The sequence below is a fragment of the Gracilinanus agilis genome, chromosome 3, assembly GCF_016433145.1.
Source record: "Gracilinanus agilis isolate LMUSP501 chromosome 3, AgileGrace, whole genome shotgun sequence".
NCBI classification, from domain to species: domain Eukaryota; kingdom Metazoa; phylum Chordata; class Mammalia; order Didelphimorphia; family Didelphidae; genus Gracilinanus; species Gracilinanus agilis.
The window spans coordinates 10,559,637-10,570,465 of record NC_058132.1 but is presented as its reverse complement, the minus strand read 5'-3'; the positions used below and the strand labels follow the sequence as shown (position 1 = coordinate 10,570,465).

General features: G+C 42.7%; 1 pseudogene; it reads left to right on the top strand.

Annotated features, from left to right (window-relative positions):
* Positions 1–3,501: 3,501 nt before the first annotated feature.
* The window catches only part of LOC123240730, a 98,329-nt pseudogene continuing 91,001 nt past the window's right edge, over positions 3,502–10,829 (top strand).

Here is a 10,829-nt window from a genome sequence, read left to right as displayed (position 1 = left end):
TAGTTGTCTCTGACAGGTTGATCTCAGTACTTCAGGGAAAGACAGGTCTCCTTCAAGGCAGTTCTCCAACCCAGGAATTTCCTAATCTTTCCACAAGATTAGTCTGTTCCTAGGAGGTGCCAGAGCAAAGTCCTCCCCACCAGCTCAGAGGAAAGCCATATCAAGAATGTCTGTTAATCCCAGTAAACTCCCAAGATCCTCCTCTCCTTCCAGAATCTTCTCCCAGGGTTTGTGTCTAAATCCTCCTCCTTTCCTCTTAAAGACTATCCATGCATTTTTCCCTATCCCTTATCACTTATCCTTACAGTATGGCAGCAGCCTATAGCCCTTAGACAGTCCTGAGTGTGGCCAGAAGATAGCAGAGAGAGCCCCTGGCAGAGAGGAAGATGCAGTTATCCCCATTTGGCCTCCACCTTAGCAGTGACTCCACAGTGAACAAGAGAGCCTTGAGTTTCCCAGTTAGAAGGCACTGCTCCAGATGCTTCCAGACCAGGACAAAATCACAATATGTGAACATCACTTCCCCAACTGGAGTATCAAAGCTTTGGAGCTTCCCAAGTTCTCCATTTGAGCCCTCCCTCCCATTCTCCAAGTGAGGAAACAGGCCTAGAGAGGTCAGGAGGCTTGCATTTGAACCCAGGGTCCCTAACATAAAACTACCACTCCTTCCAGTGTGTCACTTTACCTTCACGATGGACACCATGTTTTTGCTTCACTCTTTCAGGCCAGTTCTGTCCCATGCTGTGTTTCTGCACGTGGTTTTTTTTGAGTCTATGTGTAGGACTCTACATTTACCCTCTAAAAATACTTCTTCTTTTTTGCCTCTTAATTCCACCTACCTCAGGGACTATTTGAAACTTCTTGTCATTCAGTGTATTATTTTCCAACTTTTGCATCATCTGCCAATATGAGAAGAATATCTTCTCTGTCTTTTTCAGTCAGTTGATGAGCATTTATTAAGTACCTAGTATGTGCCAGACACTGTGCCTAGTGTTAGACATACAAGAAAGGGCAAAAACATGGCCCTAGCCTCCAGAGCGCTCAGTATGATGGAGGAAACAACATATAAACAATTAGGTATTTGTAGGACCAGAGAATAACCTGGAGTTCATCTCCTCTGAGATGATCTAGCAATAATTGTGGCAGAAAAGAGACCTGGAAGAGAGAGGACTTTGAAGGGCCTCTCGAAGAAGGTGAAATTTTAGCTGATTCTTGAAGCTATGAGATGGAAATGAAGATGAAGAGCATCCCAAGCATGGGCCATAGGCAGATCTGCTAGAAGGCCAAAATCTTCTCATGAAGCACGTGGAAAGAAATCAGGTGTATGAAGACTGGAGAGGCTTTGGACATCAAACACAGGATTTTGTTTTGGATCCTGGAGATGAGTCACTGGAGTTTATCAAGTAGGGGGCATGATGTGGTCAGACTTACTTGGTAGGAAAATTCACTTGATTGACTAAAGAGAGGATGGCTTAGAGGTGAGAGAGATTGGAGGCAGGCAACCCCCTAGCAGCTATTGCAGTATTCCAGGCTTGAATTGATATGGCTTGTACCACGTGGCTGGTTGAAGTCATTTAAATGTTGATTAGGAGAAAGCTAAGTACTTGGCCCTGTCTTACAGAAATAGCGCCTTTCTTCAGTCTATGAATCAGCCCACTTTGGATGCATCTTAGATTAGTCCAGTGATTCCCAAAGTGGGCGCTACCGCCCCCTGGTGGGTGCTGCAGCAGTCCAGGAGGGTGGTGATGGCCACAGGTGCATTTATCTTTCCTATTAATTGCTATTAAAATTTTTTAAAAATTAATTTCCAGGGGGCTAAGTAATATTTTTTCTGGAAAGGGGGCGGTAGGCCAAAAAAATTGGGGAAGCACTGGTTTAATCTATGTTTCACCATTTTGTCCATTAGTATGTCTTTTTTTTTTTTTTTTTAAACCCTTGTACTTTGGTGTATTGTCTCATAGGTGGAAGAGTGGTAAGGGTGGGCAGTGGGGCTCAAGTGACTTGCCCAGGGTCACACAGCTGGGATGTGGCTGAGGCCAGGTTTGAACCTAGGACCTCCTGTCTCTAGGCCTGACTCTCACTCCACTGAGCTACCCAGCTGCCCCTCCATTAGTATGTCTTGAAAGATTCTTATATAAATGTGTCACAGAAGAAAAATGTTGAGTGCTTTAGTTTTCTGATCTATCAGGCAAAAGGCCTTATAAATAAAGAAAATGAACTTCCTTTAACTTTTGTTTACTCTTTTCAATTTTGCACAAATCATCTGTTTTGGCACTTTGTCAGACATTTTTGTTACACTCATCTATTTGTATCTCCTTGATTTTTCCATCCTCAAATCTGAAGTTTCACATACTTTTTTGGGCAACACTCACGTTATCCAGAATTTCTGAGATTAATACTAGGTATTTTTGGCCAGATTTCACTGAGACCAGGCCCATGATTAGGCTTGGGACCATAACACAATGAAATTTTCATGGACTATGTAGAATTCAAACAAATTTACTTCAGAATATGAGATTTTAAAGGAATACAGTCAGATTCAAATGGAGGCTGCTTCCCTCCCCATTCACCAGCATGACAGCATTTGGTCAGGGAGATGTCTTGGGAATTTCATCAAGCTTGAGGGGCCTTAGCTCCTTTTAGATTTGACTTTTTATAACTCAGGAACATAGGAAACCACCCTGCTGGTTTGTACCATAGCATCCAATCTTGAGGACAGCTCATGATCTTGTGCTCAATCCATTTAGAGAGAAATCAGCCTAGGCCATGCAAAACATCCTCATGGCTGCATGTCCTTTTGCTACCCTTAGATGTCATTGTTCTGTTCCTGAAGACTTGAAATCATTCAGATTATACCTCCTTTTTTTTTTTTTAAACTCTTACCTTCCACCTTAAAATCAATACTGTATATCGATTCCAGGGTAGTAGAGTGGTAAGGACTACGCAATCGGGGTTAAGCGACTTGCCCACAGCAAGGTTACATAGCTAGGAAGTATCAGAAACTGGATTTGAACCCAGGACCTCCTGTCTCTAGGCCTGGCTCTCAATCCACTCAGCCACCTAGCTGCCCCCTAGTTTATACCTTATAAAGACTTTTAAGAGGCACACCAAGGGGCTGTGAAAGGATCTTTGGATCAGCAGTCAACATGATGAACTCTTTCCAAAATTGCCCTTAAGAGCATGTCATTTTGATCAAATTATTTCATTATCCTGAGCCAGTTTCTTCAGTGAAATGGAATAATAATCCTGCCTATTACACAAAGCTGTGGGAGCATCCAACATTTTGATATATTAAAAACTCTTTGCAGAGTAACTCTGTGAAGTCAAAGCCATGCTATTTTGTTATTGTTGATTCTGCCCTTTCATGTGTGTAGAATTTTCTTTGTCTGAAGGGATAGATTACATGTAAACAGTAGAGGGAGAGGATTTACTTTTTTTTTTCTTTCAGATTGGGAATCTGAGCCTGAAACCAAAGAATTTACTGTAAAGCTGGGCATTACCATGCAAGAATCATCCCAGGAGACATTCAAAAGCAACAGGGCCTGGGACTTCAAGGTGGAAGAAAACTGGAAAAGTGATAGCCAATTAGAAAGGAAGAGCAACCAGGAAAATCATTCCAAGGAATTACCATTTCATTCCGGGAAAATTACCAGGGATGTCAGAGGCCTTGAATATAATAAATTTAAAGAAAGCATCAGTCTGAGTCTAGTCCTTTCTGAAAGACAACGGAGAATTCTTAGAGCAAAGAGTCAAAATAAATGGAATACATTTGGAAAAAGTTTAAAACAGCATTCAAGTGTAATTAAGAAATTTGCCTCAGGAAAGGTACAATCTAAGCTTAATGAATGTGAGGAGCACTTCAGTTATCAGACAGACCTCATTCAATGTCATACTAAGACTGCTGGAGAGAAATGTTATGAGTGTAATGAATGTGGAAAGGCCTTCAACCTGAGCACAAACCTTATTAGACATCAGAAAAGTCATTCTAGAAAGAACCATTATAAATGTGACAAATGTGGGAAGACCTTCACCCAGAGCACAAAGTTTGTTTATCATCAAAAAATTCATACTGCAGAAAAACCCTATAAATGTAATGAATGTGGTAAAGACTTCAAACAGCATTCATCCCTTAGTTATCATCAGAGAATACACACAGGGGAAAAACCATATGAGTGTGCTGAATGTGGAAAACATTTCAGTCGGACACCAGACCTTATTAGACACCAAAAAATTCATACTGGAGAGAAGCCTTTTAAATGTAATGAATGTGGGAAGGCCTTTAGCCAAAGCACATATCTGACTGTACATCAGAGAATTCATAATGGAGATAAACCCCACAAATGTAATGAATGTGGAAAAGCCTTCAACCAACAATCATCCCTTAATTACCATCAGAGAATTCATACTGGTGAGAAACCTTATGCATGTAATCATTGTGGAAAGGCCTTCAGCCGTAGCACAGATCTCATTAAGCACCAGAAAATCCATACTGGAGAAAAGCCTTATAAGTGTAATGAGTGTGGAAAGGCCTATAGTCAGAACACAAGGCTTCTTTACCATCAGCGAGTTCATACTGGAGAGAAACCCCATGCATGTAATGAATGTGGGAAAGCCTTTATCGATGGTTCATCCCTTAATATGCATCAGAGAATTCATACTGGAATAAAGCCATTTGAATGTAACCAGTGTGGGAAGGCCTTCAGCCGAAGCACAGACCTTATTAGACATCAGAAAATTCATACTGGGGAGAAGCCCTATGAATGTAACGAATGTGGGAAAGCTTTCAGCCAGAGCACAAACCTTACTGTACATCAGAGAATTCACAATAGAGATAAACCTCATAAGTGTAATGAATGTGGGAAAGCCTTCAACCAACATTCATCCCTTACTTACCATCAGAGAATTCACACTGGTGAAAAGCCTCATAAATGTAATGAATGTGGAAAAGCCTTCATTGATAGCTCATCCCTTACTTATCATCAGAGAATTCATACTGGAGAAAAACCTTATGCATGTGGTCAATGTGGAAAGGCTTTCTATCGAAGCACAGATCTTATTAAACACCAGAAAACTCATACTGGAGAAAAGCCTTATAAGTGTGATGAATGTGGGAAGGCTTACAGCCAGAATGCAAAGCTTATTTGCCACCAGAGAATTCATACTGGAGAGAAACCCCATAAATGTAATGAATGTGGTAAGGGTTTCAATGATAGCTCCTCCCTTACTGTACATCGGAGAATTCATAGTGGAGAAAAACCTTATGAATGCAGTCAATGTGGAAAGGCCTTCAACCGTACACCAGACCTTGTCAGACACCAGAAAATTCACACTGGAGAGAAACCTTATAAATGTAATGAATGTGGCAAGGCCTTTAGTCGCAATACATTACTTACCTACCATCAAAGAATCCATACTGGAGAGAAACCTTATGAATGTGAGAAATGTGGTAAGGCCTTCAGCAGAAGCACACACCTTATTAGACATCAGAAAATTCATAACTGAGGGAGTCTTGTAAATAAATGTGGAAAGGACTTTAGCCAGAATAACTTTACTGTATGTACATCATAGCTCAGCTGAAAGCCCTCCCTATAAAAGTATTAAAAATAGGAAAGCTTTCAACCAGCATTCCTTATTTACAACTGAGACTTATCTTGAAGAGAAACCCTGCAATGTAATCATGGGAAGTCTTTTGACCTGAACAGATTTCTAACCATCAAAAAGTTCATAATAAATGTCATGAATATTATTGAAAGGCCAGCTTCAGTGACTCCCTATTATCTCTAGAATAAAATGGAAACTAGGTATTTCAAACTTTTCACATAGTTTGCCTTCTGTTGACTGTTCCATATGAATTTCACATTGCCTTCCTTTATGCAGTCTACATTGCTGCTAAACTGGCCTATTTGCCATTTCCTAAACCAGATATTCCATTCCTCCCTCTGCCTTTGAACATGCTATCTTTCTTGCTTGGAATATATACTCCTACTACCCTGACTTAAAACCTTCCAATTCCTTATAATCTTTTAATTCTCATAATCTCAATTCAAATGCTACCCACTTTGGGATATTTTTCCTAACCTTCTAGTTGTGCTCTTTCTCTTCAAACTACTTTTCACTTAACTTGTATAAATATTGTGTACCCTAAGCCCTTTGAAAGCAAGGATCCCTCGCCCCAACCCTACCCCTCCCTTTTTTTTTTTTTTTTGGATTCCCAGTGCCCAGCACAGTCCTTGCACCTATGAGCACATAGTAGGAGTTTAACAAATGGGTATCAATTTTGGGTGGAAGTGGAAAAAACACATTGGTTACAGACATGTTACAAAATAAAAAGGGTGGCCTGGCCAGAATTATAAGTATTTATTAGTAGAATGAGAGAGAGAGTGATGGGTAGATTTCAGCTATACTAATTTAGTTCTGATCCCATGTTTCAGCACAGCCTGGTTCCCTCCGTGCTGCCCCTTGCCAAGCATCAGCCAAGGGAGTCAGTCTGTTCAAGCCCTGCACTAAAAGAAAGGCTCTTCTTCCAATACTCTGCATTTTAAACTCCCCAACTCCTCCCTCCATGACAACATTGAATGCTGACACCAGCCCATTAGATATGACATTCTAATACCCACAGTTGGAGTGTAGTGGGATGGAGGTGTATTCCTTCACATAGAGACTGATTCTACACCACTTTAAAGTGGGAGAACAAATAAGAAAAGAAGGTATATAGTTACAGATAACTCATATATAAAGCTATTTCTAGCTCTACACCTAATAAATATTACAACTAAAACAAGGCTAGCAAAACAAAAAGGAAGACACTTTGCATCCTTGTTTTTCTGTGTGAAGAAACAAGTAACAGGTGGTCATTGTGCCTTAATGCTGAATGTCCCATTGGCATGTCAGACTCAGCATGTTCAAAACGGAATTCATCTTCCCTAAACCCTGTTCTCTTCTAATTTACTGACATTTCTGCTAGTTATCACCATTTCTCCATTCCCTCAGGTTTGTAACCTCAGAATCATTCTTGACGCTACCTTTTCTGTCACCCCCATATCCAATCAGAATCTCATTGAGCCTACCCACACAACATTTCTCTTTTCATTAACATGGCTCTCGCCCTAGTTTAAATTATGGTGATCTGTTACCTGGATGAAAACCAAAACCCTTCTCATTATACAGCTACCTCCAGTCTATCCTGTCTCTGATCCATCCTTCACATAACTACTAAATTAATATTCCTAGAGTCTAGGTCTGACCATATCACTCTCCTAGTTCTAGTTCCAGTAAGTCTTGCCTCTAGGATAAAGTACAAATTGCCTTTAGGCACTCAAAGCCCTTGATGATCCCAGTTCAGATTACCCTTCCAAATTAATAGTGCATTCCTCTCTCCCCCTTTTCACCTCCTATTACAACCAAACTGCTGGTCTACTTGTTCCCTATCCATGACTTTCCATCTCCCAGCTCTTTCCCATTACATAAGGCTGCCCACTATCTCTGGAATTTACCCTTCATCTTGGGCCTCTTTGAACTTTTGATTTCCATCAAGACCTGGCTTGAGAACTACTTTCTAAAATGAGGTCTTTCCTCAAACCCTGGTTGGTCATTTCACTTATCCAGAATTACTTTGTATATTTTGCATATTGTTTTCCTGTAATAGAAATAACCAGGCAGAAAGTGTGTTAATAAGGTTTCATTTTGCTCCACACAGTCAAAGGCTTTATTCTACAGTCAACAATTAAGCCCAATGGAATCTCATTCTCTAAATAGATTCATGGATTTAGATTTAGAATTTAGAAGGGACCTGAGAGATCATCTAATTAAAGAGGCTATTATTATCTAATTAAAGAGGCTATATTAATGAGGCTAACTGATGGCCACATTTGCACAGGTAGTAAGTAACAGAGGTGGCATTTCTATACTGCTTTAAGATTTGAGAAACATAAATATATCAATTGATCTCACAACCCTGGGTGGTAAGTGGTACCCATTTCACAGATAGGAAATAGGCAGAGTTGAGCAACTTGCCCAGGTCACATAACTAGAATATGTCCAAAGCTGGATTTGAATTCTCATCTTCCTGACCCTACATCCTCTATTCATTGTGACATCTAGTGATTTACTCTCTTAAGTATGTTCTAGGTAAGAAAAAATGCACAAATTATGTAATTATTGATGCCTTAAGATCTTCCCCACACCCATCTTCCTCTCTTCCAGAAACCTTGAGAACTAATTCCTCATCATGGGGGCCAACTCATTGTATTGCTCCCTACACAGGCCTTTCTTATGTATACTTGGCCTAGTCCAGATGGGTTTTTTCCTTCCATCTTTGTTTTCTTGCTAACTTTTCCACCTCCTCATTAAAACCATTCAATACTGTGAGATTCCAAGAGTGATAGTTTAAATCTTCCTTGGAATCATAGATTTAGAGTTGGAAGAAATCTCAAAGGCATCTAGTCCAAGCTCCTTGTTTTACAGATGAGGAAACAGGTCAGGGAAGTGGAGAGATTTGTCCAAGGCCATGCAAGTAGAAATTGTCAGAAAGGAAATTTAAATTCAGGACCTTGACTGCAAAACAGTGCGCTTTCCACTATGCCATACTGCTCCAGCCCTCATCCCCTCTCCATAAGATTTCAGATATGAATTTATATATTAAACTGGTATGTTAACTGAAAAAGGTGACTTTTTTCCCCAAAAACTAAATAACACTAATAAACATCAATAGAGCCACTTTAATTAATAGAAAGGGACCTGGGGATGGCTCAAATGACAAAATCAGAAATGAAGGGCATTGATAAGCTGGAGGATACCCAGAGGAGGGCAAGCAGGCGTTAAGTGACTTGCCCAGGGTTAAATATATGTCAGAGGTAGGACTTGAACAGAACTTTTTGGCTCCACAGTGATCGTGACATGAGAAAGGAATCATTGTTCCATCACAGATATCTCATCTCCATCCTCTTCATTCCAGTGTTCTTGTGTACAGACCCTCATCACCTGGCCTATTGCAACAGCTTCTGACTTGTTTTCTAGCATCAGGATTCTCCACACCAATCCATCCTTCCTCTCAGCTTCCAAAGTAGTTTTCCTGAAGTGTAGAATTTCCACATCGTTCCTTTACTCAGTGAAACCTGACATACCTATTTTTAGACCCCTTCTCGAGGCTCCATTCTACCTTCTCACCTTCACTTTCCCTACTTCCAATCTAATTGTGAGCATTTCTCATTTCTCCTTCTGGCTTATACAATCTCTTCCTTCAGGGTGAGAGAGGAATGACATTTTTTTAATCCCTTTGGGGTTCTGATTATCTTGCTTTTTCCATACCCTCATACAGAGACATACTGAAGATTCTCTGCCTATAGAGAATTTTCCTTTAATATCTAGTGGCAGAATCAAACTTCTAGGCAGGGGTAAGAGCAATATTTCCTTTCTTCCTTCCTTTTTTCCTTCCTTCCATCTTTCCTTCCTTCCTCCTCCCTCCTTTCTTCCCTCCTTCCCATCCTCCCTCTCTTCTTTCCCTCCTCCTTTCTTTCCTTCCTTTCTCCCTCCCTTCCTTCTTTCCATTCTTCCTTCCTCCTCTTCTTTCCCTCCTCCTTTATTTCCTCCCCCGCCTCCCTTCTTTCTTTCCTTTCCTCCCCTAGACTAGAAATGCACCAGCCACTCACAGGCCCAAGGGGAAGAGACTGTAGGTGACAGAGGGAACACTTTCAAAATGCCAAGCTCTTGGGGCAGCTGGGTAGCTCAGTGGATTGAGAGTCAGGCCTAGAGACGGGAGGTTCTGGGTTCAAATCCGACCTCAGACACTTCCTAGCTGTGTTACCCTGAGCAAGTCACTTGACCCCCATGGCCCACCCTTACCACTCTTCCACCTAGGAGCCAATACACAGAAGTTAAGGGTTAAAAAAATTAAAAAAAAAAAAAAAACCACACACACAAAAAAAACGCCAAGCTCTAGAAAGAGAGGGGCATAAAAACAGGGAGCCACCAGAGCAAAGGAGGCAAGAGTGGGGAAGAGAGAGAGGGATGGAGGGAGGGATGAATAGATGAATGAATGGGTGGACAGGTGCCAGGATGGGGTATTTGGGAGGAGGACAAATGCAGAAGCCCTGGCCTATGGGAGAGCAAAGGCACTGAGGGGCGGGGCGCGGGGGGGGGGGTGCAGCTTTAAACGGCTCCTCCAGGCAGCCCTTCAGCACGCCCACCCCTGCTCCCGCCCCCAGCCTCTGGAGGAGACAATTCCCCGCCCCGCCCTGCAGACTCCCTCTGAGGCGATGGGGGAGTAGTCTGTCTTCCTGAGCACTGTCGCGAAGGTCCCCGGGACTCCAGACTACATTTCCCAGAATCCCGGCTCCATGCTTCACTTCCGTTTCCTTCGTTTTCCTCTTACCCCCCACTTCTTACCCCCCCTCCCCGTGACCTCGTGGCTGCAGCTGCTGGGGGTGAGTCTCCCCTAAGGTTCCCCTCCGAGCGGGCAGGACACCCCAAGTCCTTGGACCCAGAGGTCCTGTGATCCCCCCGGAGCCATTGGCCCCCAGCGTCTAGTAGTGGTCCTGCTTCCTCTTCTCCATCCCCCTCGGACCCAGGGACCCCTGTGTCTCCCCAGCGATAGGACCCAGGCCCCCTGCAGAGTCCTGGGCCCTGGCGCCCCATGCCCCCTCCCAGCCTATCGGACCCGAGGCCCGCATCCCATCTCCAGCCTCCCCGCCCATCCCTCCCACTAGGATTCCGGGTCCCCTGCCCCGCCCCTGAGCTCAGGCCTTCTCCTCCCCCCACCCCGGGCTCACCCTAAGCCTCCTGTCTGCTGAGCCCTGGGAGTGCTGTCATCCCATGGCAGCCCCAGCAGCCGC